The sequence below is a fragment of the Hyla sarda genome, chromosome 11 (assembly GCF_029499605.1).
Source record: "Hyla sarda isolate aHylSar1 chromosome 11, aHylSar1.hap1, whole genome shotgun sequence".
In the NCBI taxonomy this organism is placed as follows: domain Eukaryota; kingdom Metazoa; phylum Chordata; class Amphibia; order Anura; family Hylidae; genus Hyla; species Hyla sarda.
Window position 1 is genome coordinate 11,624,090 of NC_079199.1, and position 15,949 is coordinate 11,640,038.

General features: G+C 43.4%; 1 long non-coding RNA gene across 1 annotated transcript; it reads left to right on the plus strand.

Annotated features, from left to right (window-relative positions):
* The first annotated feature begins 5,649 nt into the window (after positions 1–5,649).
* On the plus strand, positions 5,650–14,700 carry LOC130295157 (uncharacterized). The gene is made up of 3 exons (XR_008848712.1): positions 5,650–5,780; positions 12,417–12,459; positions 14,551–14,700. It is a non-coding gene; the product is annotated as an uncharacterized LOC130295157 (long non-coding RNA).
* The last annotated feature ends 1,249 nt before the right edge of the window (positions 14,701–15,949 follow it).

Below are 15,949 nucleotides of genomic sequence, written 5' to 3' on the forward strand. Positions count from 1 at the left end.
TCAGTGTATTAGCTCCAGAAATGGCTCTTGGTGGTCTACAGGTTGTTGTGAAACCGAGTGTTGTGTCTGATGGGACCCAAAAAAAGATAAATGGGCTATAAAGGAGGCGTCACAGTCACAGATTTCACATTGGTAACCAAGAGCTTTATGTCACATCTGAAAATCTGTCTCACTGTAGACAGAAGGAAGTGTCCGACCAATAACAACAATACATCCAGGTGAAAGGAATTACATATTTATTGGTAATCCACTTGTACAAGAAAAAGTTTGTACTTCAGAGCAACTCCTCTCTTTATATTTATATAACTATTCAAAGTAACAGCTGCACAGTCCTCTCTGTCCCCTCCCTGCACTCACCTCTATGATCATAGAGAGAGCTGTGTGGTCATACAGTTACAGCTGCACAGTCCTCTCTGTCCCCTCCCTGCACTCACCTCTATGATCATAGAGAGAACTGTGTGGTCATACAGTTACAGCTGCACAGTCCTCTCTGTCCCTTCCCCGCACTCACCTCTATGATCATAGAGAGAACTGTGTGGTCATACAGTTACAGCTGCACAGTCCTCTCTATCCCCTCCCTGCACTCACCTCTATGATCATAGAGAGAACTGTGTGGTCATACAGTTACAGCTGCACAGTCCTCTCTGTCCCCTCCCTGCACTCACCTCTATGATCATAGAGAGAACTGTGTGGTCATACAGTTACAGCTGCACAGTCCTCTCTGTCCCCTCCCCGCACTCACCTCTATGATCATAGAGAGAACTGTGTGGTCATACAGTTACAGCTGCACAGTCCTCTCTGTCCCCTCCCCGCACTCACCTCTATGATCATAGAGAGAACTGTGTGGTCATACAGTTACAGCTGCACAGTCCTCTCTGTCCCCTCCCTGCACTCATCTCTATGATCATAGAGAGAACTGTGTGATCAATGACTATTATAATTGTAACCTCTATTTCTTACGTTGTTTATCTGCAATTGACCTAAGCTTTGTTTCTGGACTCTGTCCACTTTTTCTGGTGATACCTTAGTTCCTAAACTCAGCCTATTCCTGACTACATTCCTGCCTTGCTATACTGGTACCAAGCCTGAAACTTGTGGTACTACCGCTGCTCCTGTATATTGGCTTTGACTCTGTCTGACCTCACACTGTTCCTGCAGCCACGTTCTGGTCTTGTCACCTTCTTCATGCCCTGTGGTTACTCACTAGAGAATTGAACATCTAAAATCCCATGGATTGCAAGATGAAAAACAACATGGGTTTATTTCAGGGAGATCATGTCAAACAAATCTTATTGATTTAATTGACTGGGTGACTAAAATAATGGATGGCGGAGGGGCAGTGTAGTGATATAATAATAGATGGCGGAGGGGCAGTGTAGTGATATAATAATAGATGGCGGAGGGGCAGTGTAGTGATATAATAATAGATGGCGGAGGGGCAGTGTAGTGATATAATAATAGATGGCGGAGGGGCAGTGTAGTGATATAATAATAGATGGCGGAGGGGCAGTATAGTGATATAATAATAGATGGCGGAGGGGCAGTGTAGTGATATAATAATAGATGGCGGAGGGGCAGTGTAGTGATATAATAATAGATGGCGGAGGGGCAGTGTGGTGATATAATAATAGATGGCGGAGGGGCAGTGTAGTGATATAATAATAGATGGCGGAGGGGCAGTGTAGTGATATAATAATAGATGGCAGAAGGGCAGTGTAGTGATATAATAATAGATGGCAGAGGGGCAGTGTAGTGATATAATAATAGATGGCGGAGGGGCAGTGTAGTGATATAATAATAGATGGCGGAGGGGCAGTATAGTGATATAATAATAGATGGCGGAGGGGCAGTGTAGTGGTATAATAATAGATGGAGGAGCAGTATAGTGATATAATAATAGATGGCGGAGGGGCAGTGTAGTGATATAATAATAGATGGCGGAGGGGCAGTGTAGTGATATAATAATAGATGGCGGAGGGGCAGTGTAGTGATATAATAATAGATGGCGGAGGGGCAGTGTAGTGATATAATAATAGATGGCGGAGGGGCAGTGTAGTGATATAATAATAGATGGCGGAGGGGCAGTGTAGTAATATAATAATAGATGGCGGAGGGGCAGTGTAGTGATATAATAATAGATGGCGGAGGGGCAGTGTAGTGATATAATAATAGATGGCGGAGGGGCAGTGTAGTGATATAATAATAGATGGCGGAGGGGCAGTGTAGTGATATAATAATAGATGGCGGAGGGGCAGTGTAGTAATATAATAATAGATGGTGGAGGGGCAGTGTAATAATATAATAATAGATGGCGGAGGGGCAGTGTAGTGATATAATAATAGATGGCGGAGGGGCAGTGTAGTAATATAATAATAGATGGCGGAGGGGCAGTGTAGTAATATAATAATAGATGGCGGAGGGGCAGTGTAGTGATATAATAATAGATGGCGGAGGGGCAGTGTAGTGATATAATAATAGATGGCAGAGGGGCAGTGTAGTGATATAATAATAGATGGCGGAGGGGCAGTGTAGTGATATAATAATAGATGGCGGAGGGGCAGTGTAGTGATATAATAATAGATGGCGGAGGGGCAGTGTAGTGATATAATAATAGATGGCGGAGGGGCAGTGTGGTAATATAATAATAGATGGCGGAGGGGCAGTATAGTGATATAATAATAGATGGAGGAGCAGTATAGTGATATAATAATAGATGGCGGAGGGGCAGTATAGTGATATAATAATAGATGGCGGAGGGGCAGTGTAGTGATATAATAATAGATGGCGGAGGGGCAGTGTGGTAATATAATAATAGATGGAGGAGGAGTATAGTGATATAATAATAGATGGCGGAGGGGCAGTGTAGTGATATAATAATAGATGGCGGAGGGGCAGTGTAGTGATATAATAATAGATGGCAGAGGGGCAGTGTAGTGATATAATAATAGATGGCAGAGGGGCAGTGTAGTGATATAATAATAGATGGCGGAGGGGCAGTGTAGTGATATAATAATAGATGGCGGAGGGGCAGTATAGTGATATAATAATAGATGGCGGAGGGGCAGTGTAGTAATATAATAATAGATGGCGGAGGGGCAGTGTAGTGATATAATAATAGATGGCGGAGGGGCAGTGTAGTGATATAATAATAGATGGCGGAGGGGCAGTGTAGTGATATAATAATAGATGGCGGAGGGGCAGTGTAGTGATATAATAATAGATGGCGGAGGGGCAGTGTAGTGATATAATAATAGATGGCAGAGGGGCAGTGTAATAATATAATAATAGATGGCGGAGGGGCAGTGTAGTGATATAATAATAGATGGCAGAGGGGCAGTGTAGTAATATAATAATAGATGGCGGAGGGGCAGTGTAGTGATATAATAATAGATGGCGGAGGGGCAGTGTAGTGATATAATAATAGATGGCGGAGGGGCAGTGTAGTGATATAATAATAGATGGCGGAGGGGCAGTAGACATTGGATATCTAGATTTTAGTGAGGCTTTTGACACTGTCCCACATAGAAGACTTATCAATAAACTACAGTAATTGAGCTTGGACTCCAATATTGTTGAGTGGATTAGGCAGTGGCTGAATGACAGACAACAGAGGGTTGTAGTCAATGGAGAATATTCAGAGCAAGGTCTTGTTACCAGTGGGGACCTCAGGGATCTGTACTGGGACCAATATTATTTAATATCTTCATCAGTGATATCGCAAAAGGTCTTGATGGTTCGCCATTGGTCTTTTTGCTGATGACACAAAGATATGTAACAGGGTTGATGTTCCTGGAGGGATTCGCCAAATGGAAAAGGATTTAGGCAAACTAGAAGAATGGTCAGAACTCTGGACACTGAAATTTAATGTGGATAAGTGCAAGATAATGCACCTGGGGCGTAAAAACCCTCGGGCAGAATACAGAATATTTGACACAGTCCTGACCTCAGTATCTGAGGAAAGGGATTTAGGAGAAATTGTTTCAGAAGACTTAAAGGTAGGAAGACAATGTAATAGAGCAGCAGGAAACGCTAGCAGAATGCTTGGATGTATAGGGAGAGGTATAAGCAGTAGAGAAAAGTGCTCATGGGTGTATAGGGAGAGGTATCAGCAGAGAGGGAAGTGCTCATGGATGTATAGGGAGAGGTATAAGCAGTAGAAAGAGAGAATTTCTCATGGGTGTAGAGGGAGAGGTATAAGCAGTAGAAAGAGAGAAGTGCTCATGGATGTATATGGAGAGGTATAAGCAGTAGAGAGAGAAGTGCTCATGGGTGTATAGGGAGAGGTATAAGCAGTAGAGAGAGAAGTGCTCGTGGGTGTATAGGGAGAGGTATAAGCAGTAAAAAGAGCTCATGCCGCTGTACAGAACACTGGTGAGACGTCATTTGGATTGTTGTGCGCAGTACTGGAGGCCGTATCTCCAGAAGGATATAGTTTCTCAAGAGAGAGTTCAGAGAAGATGCTGAACTAGTACATGGATTGCAGGATAAAACTTATCAGGAAAGGTTAAAGGACTTTAACATGTATAGAAGAAAGAAGAGACAGAGGGGATATGATAGAGACTTTTATATACATAAAGGGAATCAACATGGTAAAGGAGGAGAAGATATTTAAAAGAAGAAAAACTAAATTAGAGGGCAAAAGTTTCTGCAGTAATATCAGGAAGTATTACTTTACTGAGAGAGTAGTGGATGCATGGAATAGCCTTCCTGCAGAAGTGGTCGCTGCAAATAGAGTGAAGGAGTTTAAACATGTATAAGGCTATCCTTCATATATGATAGGGCCAGGGACTATGGATAGGATTCAGATAATTGGGCAGACTAGATGGGCCAAATGGTTTTTATCTGCCGACACATTCTATGTTTCTATGTTTATGTTTCTATGTTTACCTTCTTACCTTCTGTCTTACCTCCTGCCTCCTTACCTACCATCTTACCTCCCACCTCTTTGCCTCCTGCTTCCTTACCTACCATCTTACCTCCCACCTCTTTGCCTTCTGCCTCCTTACCTACCATCTTACCTCCCACCTCTTTGCCTCCTTACCTTCCCCCTTCCCTCCTCCACTAAATCATTGAACGAATTACCAGCCCTCGGCGCGGCGTGCACACTGAGATCCCCTCGGCATCCACAACCTTACAATCAAATCAAGCTTTCTTTTTATTCTCCCGCACTGGTCTATTTTTCTGAACTTCAGCTTTCCCACCTATTAATGTCATTATTTACAATGTAATTACCATTTGTACGAGAATCAATGACGTGGCTTTATTGCACGCGGTGCGGCTGTTTTTAGCCGGCAATTCGGCTAATTAGCTTCTAATGAGTGCGGTGAGTAACAACATACAATGGCGGCTTCTATATCATTCATGTAAATGATTTTAATGTGTGTTACATCCAGGAGTTTTTTTTGCAAACAAATCTGTTCTTAATGAGAATCCCCATCCTGGCGGCCCGGATGAAGAAATCTATGCGCCCTCCTTTAAGACAAATTTAATCAGACTTGAGGGTTTATTGCCTTTTAGTTTACAAGCTATGCCCCAAACGCTATTGTTGTAAAAAGCTTAATAGAGGAAAAATGTAAATGGATTAAGCTGGAAATAGAATTCCCCTGTATCTATGACCTAACTCGTAATGCTAAACCGGCACTGGAGAGCGTTCATCCACTTAAGTAAGTCAGAGATACATTACATCCAGCCTCATCTGTTTGTATGATACTAATGGGACTATTCGGAGCCGCTACTGAGATCTGCCCACGTACGCAATGATTTCTTCGGAAAGCCTGTAGGTGCGTTGTACATCATGGTCCATGCAAGGTCTGTGGCCACAAGGGGACGGCAGGGTGCAAGCTCTTAAGTAGACGGACAGAAAAAGGTCTGTAAAGCAGTGTTTCCCAACCAATGTGCTTCCAACTGTTGCAAAACTACGACACCCAGCATGCACGGACAGCCGAAGGCTGTCCGGGCATACTGGGGGTTGTAGATTTGCAACAGTTGGAGGCACACTGGTTGGAAAAACACTGCTTTTAAAGGGGTTAGCCAACATAAGGGGACTTTACTAATTACCTGTCAACCAGTAATGGACATGCTTAGGAAGGATCTGTGCTTGTGTTGGTGGTAAATGGACGTGTCCCGTGTCCGGTGGCTTGTTTGTGTGAACTAGGTATTCCCTGTGTCTGTGCCCTCCCTCCAACTACAATCCCCAGGATCCCTTGATTCAAGGTGGGTGGTGACGTACCTCCCCCCACACACCAACCACCCCACCTATTGCAGCACAGCTAGGGTCCCTTCGATGCATGCTGTGCTTGAAACTACAATTCCCTGCAGCCCTATGGAGAATGATCTCCCTCCCACCCTGTGGCTGAAGGCACACTGGTTGGGAAAAACACTGCTCTTAAAGGGGTCATCCAACATAAGGTGACTTTACTAATTACATGTCAGCCAGTAATGGACATGCTTCCCAAGGATCTGTGCTTGTGTTGGTGGCAAATGACCATGTCCTGTTTCCCCCATCAGGCTGCTTGCTTGTTTGTGTGAACAGGGTATTTCCGGTTTCTGTGCCCTCCCTCTAACTAAAATCCCCAGGATCCCTTGTTTCAAGGTGGGAGGGGACTTATCTCCCTCCCACACATCAGTCATCCCACCCATTGCAGCACAGCTAGGTTTCCTTCCATGCTGTGCTGTGCTTGAAACAACAATTCCCTGCAGCCCTATGGAGAATGTTCTCCCTGCCACCCAGCGGTCGCTCCACCCATTGAAGTACAGACATGCTCCTTTTCAACACCTGACTAGTGATGGAATCTCTCGGCTAAGACAACACTTTTTTTGTATGTTGCTAAAAATGAACATCTGGGGCAACCTCGGGGTTGGGTTTCTGTTGCAGGTCTCATATGTAGATCCCCTGAGCAATAGACTAGTATAAAGTAAAAAGCCCTCAGCTCATCTGTGCCACGGGAATAGGGAATGAGTTTTATTTCATCTGACTACTCCTGAATGGTGGGGAAAGAGGTATATCAGTTTACAACCTGCTGCAAAGAGAAGAGATTACCTGTTTTATCGAAACTCATGCAGAGGAAAAGTTAACCAGTTGCCCATAGCAACCAATCAGATCGTTTCATTCATTTTTAACAAGGCCTATGAAAAATAAAAGAAGCGATCTGATTGGTTGCTATGGGCAACTGGTCAACTTTTCCTCTGCACAGGTTTTGATACCCTAATAATAGCCCTAGTAAAAGAAAGCCTAGTGCAATCAGGGGGCCTCTGCCTGTTGCAAAACTACAACTCCCGGCATGCCCAGACAGCGACCTATGGTGACTTATGACACATTTTCTCTGGCCGCATGGAATGCTGGGAAAGGTCAGAGACAACAATATAATAAAAAGACCTGCACTACAGCACTTTCAGATGCTTAGAGGCATTACATTACACAGGATTATAATTTGGCATCATGGGCTCAAAGGCTGAAGAAAAGAAAATCTTGGAATACCTCTTTAACCCGTTGAGGACACAGGGCGTACCTGTATGCCCTGAGTCCACTCCCTTTCTATAACGCGGGGCCATTCCATGGCCCCACGTCTTAGCGGGTCGGGCCCAGCTTCTAACAAAGGTCGGGATTCGTGGCTAATAGCGGGCGGCATTGATCGCTATGCCACATGCTATTAACCCTTTAGACATGGCGTTCAATGTTGATTGCCCCGTCTAAAGTGAAAGTAAAGCTGTTTAGGACCGCCGCGGAGAAATCACAGTGTGCCAAACAGCTTGCAGGACACCTGCCTCCTGTTGTCCCATCGCCGAATGACTGCTCAGTGCCATAGATCCAGGCAGGAGCAGTAAAGCGGCAGAATCATTGATCAATGTTATCCTATGGGATAACAATGATCAGTATAAGAGATCAGTGTGTGCAGTGTTATAGCCTCCTATGGGATAACAATGCTCAATGTAAAAGATCAGTGTGTGCAGTGTTATAGTTAATAAAGATCATTTAACCTTTTCCCTAATAAAAGTAGGAATCACCCCCCTTTTCCCATTAAAAATAAAAAAGTGTAAATAAAAATAAACATGTGGGATCTCCACGTACGGAAATGTCCGAATTATACAAATATATTGTTAATTAAACCGCACGGTCAAAGTCCAAAATAGCGTATTTTTGGTCACATTTTTAGATCATGAAAAAATGAATAAAAAGCGATCAAAAATTCCGATCAATACAAAAATCGCACCGCTAAAAACTTCAGATCACGGCATTAAAAAATAACCCTCATACTGCCCCGAACCCAGCAAAATAAAAAAGTTATAGGGGTTAGAAGATGACAATTTTAAACGTATAAATTTTCCTGCATGTAGTTATGATTTTACAACAAAATCAAACCTACATAAGTAGGGGATCATTTTAATCGTATGGACCTACAGAATAAAGATAAGGTGTCATTTTTACCGAAAAATGTACTGCCTAGCAACAGAAGCCCCCACAATTTACAAAATAGTGTTTATTTCTTCAACTTTGTTGCACAATGATTTTTTTTCTCCGTTTCGTCTTAGATTTTTGGGTAAAATGACTGATGTCATTACTAAGTAGAATTGGTGGCACAAAAGCTAAGCCATCATAGGGATCATTTTTAGATTCAAAATTGAAAGAGTTAGGATTTTTTAAAGGTAAGGAGGAAAAAATAAAAGCGGAACGGAAACGGAAACGGAAAAACCCCTGGTCCTTAAGAGGTTAAATATGTCTATATTTTGCAGCCTATATATGTCCCCACCGATAACATCTTTTCGTATGCGATATACGCGGATCACACTCCAGGGCGAATGTATCAGGCCGTCAGATGCCACTCACGGTACGGTACACTGCGATGTGTGAACTCGCTCCTGCTGACAACGTACCGCCGTCGCGCAAACATTCCTTTCATTCAAAGGTTTTTCCGGGAGGTAGGTAATTTATTCTGTCATTACTGGTGACATTCTTAGGCTATGTTCATGTGGTGGTCAACTTGTGGGTATGAATGGTGGTCGGGATGTTGCTGTGCGGGTTATAAAGGGTGTTATTAACCCTTGTCAGTCGTGACACCAGGGTGCGGGTTAAATGCTGTATGACTTGGCCTATCGCCACCCTTCCCAAGGACGATAGGGGTTTGCAGAATAAAGTATTGTCCACAACCAGAGCTTCGCTGAAGATTTGCATAAACTTTACTGAAGATTTTCTGTAACATACGAACATTCTTCGTAACGGAGTCTATGAACAGCTTGGCTGAGATTGACTGTTGGTTGGGACTTTAAGTAAGTTCTTTAACTTGTAGGAATTTAGTATGCGCAGATCCGCTGGATATGGGGTTAAGTTTAGGTCCAGGGTCCTTGCCAATAATTGCGGAGAATTTATAAGAACTCACTGTGTAATTCAGCCGAGGCCGCAAGGCTTTGGCCTAGTAATTGTCGTTGAAAGTTGCGGAGGTCCTACCTCATTCAGTGACAGCAACCCAAGAGAGAGAATAATGGCCGCAGCTCCCTTATAGGGGCAGGGGCTGGCCGTTTTAGGATTGGTCCACGCCATCTGTCAATCAGCGTCACAAAGCATTGTGGGTATCACATGGCCTATGAACCTCCAAAGGTCCTTTTCACTAACCATAGAGACTAAAGCCTCGTCACGTGACCCACAGGTCCTGCGACACTAGCGCAAGGTAAGTACACTTTCTATATACATTTATACACATTGGGGGACATGTATCATTATTTGTGTATGGTAGAAGCATTTTACCCCTTTTCCCGAATTCTAAATTATGTGCAGAAGCGCTAAATTTATCAATCAAGTGCAATGAGCTTCATAAATTGCGGGTAAATATAGTAATCTCCTCAATCCACTCTTTGGAAAATAGAATCAATGATTTAGAGCATCTTGCTACGTTAAGTCCAAGATGGTTTATATTTGCGCCAAAAAAACAGCTCTTGCGGCAAAATTTTTGGTGTAAAAAAAAAGTACGCAGTTAATAAATCCATGTGTACTATAGAGGTCACTCTAAGGTACCCTGATTCAGCCACATCTGGAGGAAATGCTGTACCAAAACGTGCGCAAAAAAATTGCGCAAAAAAATGGCTTGCGCAAAATTTTGCGCAAAAAAATACACACAAAACAGGGGTAAAATCTTTGATACATGTCCCCCATTTACCTTAACAATATATTCACTATCTAAGGGGTGACTAGGGGAAGACTAGATCTGAGGACCCCACGGTTCCTAGGAACTCTGACTTTGGGGACCACTACCAAGGTACTGTATGTAATACGGTACCAGGACACCACATTCACATTGCATTTTGTAGTGTTTCCTCTTAGTTCTACATTAGTAGGATTTCCTGATGTAGTCTTCCAGTGCAGTGTTTCCCTGACCAGGGTGCCTCTAGCTGCTGCAAAACTACAACTCCCAGCATGCCCGGACAGCCAACGGCTGTCCGGGCATGCTGGGAGTTGTAGTTTTGCAACAACTGGAAACGCCCGTATTAGGAAACACTATCCCATGGTAATTCTTCAGTGCCCCATGAGGACTTTATGGCTTATACGACTCATCATACAGTTTCATGCTGGGAGTTGTAGTTTTGCAACAGCTGGAGGACCCCTGATTGGGAAACACCGTTCCAATGGATGACACCATATAGTTCTGACTATTTTGTATTTATTTTTATTTTTTTCAATTACATAGATTAAAAAAGCAAAAAAATTAATAAATACTGTACGTTTTTCATTAAAGGGGTATTCCGAAATTTTTAGTTCTTTAAATGTAAGACAGGGGCCAGCAAAGTTAGTCTAGTTACTAATATACTTCCCTTACCTGTGTTCGGTAGCTGGTATCGAATATCTTTGTCGTTCTTTTCCCCGGAAGTTCATTTTCTGCAGCCTACAAAATGAGTGTTGTCTCGGACCTTTCCCAGCTTGCTGTGCGGCCCGAGACATTACATCACAAGTTAGGTGCTGTAAAAGGGGGCTTGGCTGCTTCGTCTGTTGTGTGTGAAGTCAGCCCCCCTCATGGCGTGACCGGAGCACACGTGCGTGCATTCAACATCATGCACATCCACAGCTTGTCTGTCAGGTGATGTCGGGCAAGTCATGTGATCAAAGGGAGCGGGGCTGTTCTGCAATGGGTGGGGCAACCAATGTGTGGGAGGGAGATAAGTCACCTTCCTTGAAACAAAGGATCCTGGGAATTGTAGTTGGGAGATCCCGGGAATTGTAGTCGGGGGAAGGCCATAGAAACAGGAAGTAGCCATTTCTCAAAAACAAACCAGCAGCGTGATGGGGGGGACACAGGACACGGCCATTTACCACCAACACAAGCATAGATCCTTGGTAAACATGTCCATTACTGTATGCCACTTAAAGGGGTATTCCAGGAAAAAAAACTTTTTTTTATATATCAACTTGCTCCACAAAGTTAAACAGATTTGTAAATTACTTAAATTAAAAAATCTTAATCCTTCCAATAATTATCAGCATCTGAAGTTGAGGTGTTCTTTTCTGTCTGAAAACAGTGCTCTCTGCTGACATCTCTGCTTGTCTCGGGAACTGCACAGAGTAGAAGAGGTTTGTTATGGGGATTTGCTTCTACGCTGGACAGTTCCCCAGACAGGTGTCATCAGAGAGCACTTAGACAGAAAAGAACAACTCAACTTCAGCAGCTCATAAGTACTGAAAGGATTAATATTTTTTTTTTATAGAAGTAATTTACAAATCTGTTTAGCTTTCTGGAGCCAGTTGATATATAAAAAAAAAAGTTTTTCCCTGGATAACCCCTTTAGTTACTAAAGTTACCTTATGTTGGATAACTCCTTTAAAGGAGTACTCCGGTGGAAAACATTTTTTTAATCAACTGGTGCCAGAAAGTTAAACCAATTTGTAAATTACTATTATTTAAAAATTGTAATCCTTCCAGTACTTTGCAGCTGCTGTATGCTCCTGAGGAAGTTCTTTTCTTTTTGAATTTCTTTTCTGTCTGACCTTAGTGCTCTGTGCTGACACCTTTGTCCATGTCAGGAACTGTCCAGAGTAGAAGCAAATCCCCATTGCAAACCACTCCTGCTCTGGACAGTTCCTGACATGGACAGAGGTGTCAGCAGAGAGCACTGTGGTCAGACAGAAAAGAAATTCAAAAACAAAAGAACTTCCTCTGGAGCATACAGCAGCTAATAAGTACTGGAAGGATTAAGATTTTTAAATAGAAGTCATTTAAAAATCTGCTTATCTTTCTAGCACCAGTTGATTAAAAAAAAAAATCCCTTTAATATTGAGTTAAAAAAAAAATACTCCTTCCTGAAAAAGTGTCAGAAGGGACGCAATCAGAAATTTTATTTTGGGGAGAGGGTGAGTTCTTTGGTGGGCAGCATTTTATTTATTTATTTATTTTTATATATTTTTTAAATTGATAGTTCTTATTTGATTTGTTAAGGAAAGTGACAAGAAGTCCTGCAGGCAAGACGACACCATAAAGAGTAAGTACTTTTTATATGAGTCAGGCTACAAATACATAAAGTCGCCTATTAACATGACATATAGTAATGCAGATGTAAGGATGAAAGTGTCGACCAGTCAGTAAGAGCCGTAAAGCAAGGTGATAGAACTGAGTTACAATGCTATAACAGTAAAAATTAGGAAATAAACAGCAGTTTATGTGGACGTATCAAATCGCTCAGTAGCTATAATGTTCCGGATAGATCTTGGGTTCTAGATGTTGTGCAGAGTTCATAAACTGGATACAGTGGAACCTCTCTGAGTGGAAAGTAGGAAAGTTATCGAGTTGTAGGGAAAAGAAACAATCCATGCCTTCCCTGAATTGTGCGCACTCCGATGCCCCTAGGACTTACAGCAGGGTTGAATTATGTAACAACAAGACAGTCACAAGAACAAATATATGGAAGCACATGTAAATGCTTCCATATAATAACAAGCATAAGAAGAATAGGTACTCACCAAAAGATGACAGAAATGATAATGTGGGACAGATGATGGCACAGACGAAAGATACAGAAAATCAGATTTCCCTGAATCTTCCCTACATCACTGAACACTAATCCAAACACCACTGACCTTCAGTGTCCCTGAAACTACCCCTAGTAAAAACCCAAATCTGCCCCCTAACCCTAAACTGACTGTGAGGAGACCAAATACATGAAGTGTGGGTGGACAAGCAGGGCTCTGTACACCGAGGACAAGCAGGGCTCTGTACACCGAGGACAAGCGGGGCTCTGTACACTGAGGACAAGCGGGGCTCTGTACACTGAGGACAAGCGGGGCTCTGTACACTGAGGACAAGCAGGGCTCTGTACACTAAGGACAAGCCGGGCTCTGAACACTGAGGACAAGCGGGGCTCTGTACACTGAGGACAAGCGGGGCTCTGTACACTGAGGACAAGCGGGGCTCTGTACACTGAGGACAAGCGGGGCTCTGAACACTGAGGACAAGCGGGGCTCTGAGCACTGAGGACAAGCGGGGCTCTGTACACTGAGGACAAGCGGGGCTCTGTACACTGAGGACAAGCGGGGCTCTGTACACTGAGGACAAGCGGGGCTCTGTACACTGAGGACAAGCGGGGCTCTGTACACTGAGGACAAGTGGGGCTCTGTACACTGAGGACAAGCGGGGCTCTGTACACTGAGGACAAGCAGGCCTCTGTACACTGAGGACAAGTAGGGCTCTGTACACTGAGGACAAGCAGGGCTCTGTACACTGAGGACAAGCGGGGCTCTGTACACTGAGGACAAGCAGGGCTCTGTACACTGAGGACAAGCGGGCCTCTGTACACTGAGGACAAGCGGGCCTCTGTACACTGAAGACAAGTAGGGCTCTGTACACTGAGGACAAGCAGGGCTCTGTACACTGAGGACAAGCAGGGCTCTGTACACTGAGGACAAGCAGGGCTCTGTACACTGAGGGCAAGCGGGGCTTTATACACTGAGGACAAGCGGGGCTTTGTACACTGAGAACAAGCGGGGCTCTGTACACTGAGGACAAGAGGTGCTCTGTACACTGAGGACAAGCGGGGCTCTGTACACTGAGGACAAGCAGGGCTCTGTACACTGAGGACAAGCAGTTTTTCCGTATTTGCATACTCTTATTGGCCTAAAAGGTGCATTACATAATGCAAGTCATACTGTAGTCCTGAGCCCGCTCCCTCTACCACCCCTCTCCTCAGGGACTGAGCAGTCTGCTGTGTACACATTTACACCAGTGTTTTCCCAACCAGGGAGCCTCCAGCTGTTGCAAAACTACAACGGCTGTCCGGGCATGCTGGGAGTTGTAGTTTTGCAACAGCTGGAGGCACCCTGGTTGGGAAACACTGATGTATACAGTATTCTCCCTGTATGAAGTAGAGAATAGCGATGAGCTACAACTGGATACTTACTATTAGACTAATAGAGATATGATCCAGTAGATGGGATATGGGCCAATACTAACAGGGGGCACATTCTTGCCACTGAGACTTTTTGAGCTGAATTTTGTGATACTTTTCCTTTGACTCTTTCGTAGAGAAATTCTGATCTATTTTCGGCTTTATTCCCCTTACGCTTCTTTTTTTCTCCAGGTAAGGATATAAACTCCCAGACTCCGGAATACTGTGATAGGAGAATTCGGGGGTCAGGGCAGAAAACGAGCTCCGAGTTGCGTTTGGTAAAAGCAATTTGTGAAACTGAAGGAGATAACAGAGAAAGGATGAAGAAAGAAGGACAGAAAATAGCTACAGGTAATAAAACCATTGCAGTTCTCCGCCGGCGGGCGGGTACGGGAGATTCTGACGTCATCTGATCACAGACAAATCTGGTGAAAGAAGCACACAAGGAATGTATTATTTATATATATATATATATATATATATATATATATATATATATATATTATGCTTACTTAGTGCTGCATAGGTTATAATTAGAGAATAGTGTAAAGGTTTATGTGTATGCCTGGTGCAGCAGTATATAGATAGAGCTGAGAGGGGAGGTGTATAACTACAATATATTCTGATCCCATAGAGATAGCAGCAGCAGTACACAGGTAGAGATAGAGATGGAGGGGAGGTATAAAATTACTACGAATCCTGGTCTCATAGAGATAGCAGCAGTATACAGATAGAGCTGGAGGGGAGGTGTATAACTACTGTATATCCTGATCCCATAGAGATAGCAGCAGTATACAGATAAGCTGTAGGGGAGGTGTATAAATGCTATATATCCTGATCCCATAGAGATAGCAGCAGTATACAGATAGAGCTGGAGGGGGTTGTATAGGTACTATTTATCCAGATTACATTGCGATAGCAACAGTGTACAGATAGAGCTGGAGGGGAGGTGTATAACTACTATATATCCTGATCCCATAGAGATAGCAGCAGTAGTATACAGACAGAGCTGGAGGGGAGGTGTGTGACTACTATATATCCTGATCCCATAGAGATAGCAGCAGTATACAGATAAGCTGTATGGGGAGGTGTATAACTGCTATATATCTTGATCTCATAGGAGATAGCATCAGTATACAGATGGAGCTGAATGGAAGGTGTATAAATACTATATATCCTGATCCTATAGAGATAGCAGCAGTATACAGATAGAGCTGGAGGGGTTTGTATAAGTACTATTTATCCAGATTACATTGCAATAGCAACAGTATACAGATAGAGCTGGAGGGGAGGTGTATAACTACTATATATCCTGATCCCATTCAGATAGCAGCAGCAGTATACAGATAGAGATGGAGGGGAGGTATAAAAGTACTACATTTCTTGGTCTCATAGAGATAGCAGCAGTGTACAGATAGAGCTGGAAGGAAGGCATACAACTACTAAATATCCTGACCCTATAGAGATAGCAGCAGCAGTATACAGATAGAGCTGGAGGGGAGGGGTCAAACTACAATATATACTGATCCCATAGAGATAGCAGCAGTATACAGATAGAGCTGGAGGGGAGGTGTATAACTCCTATATATCC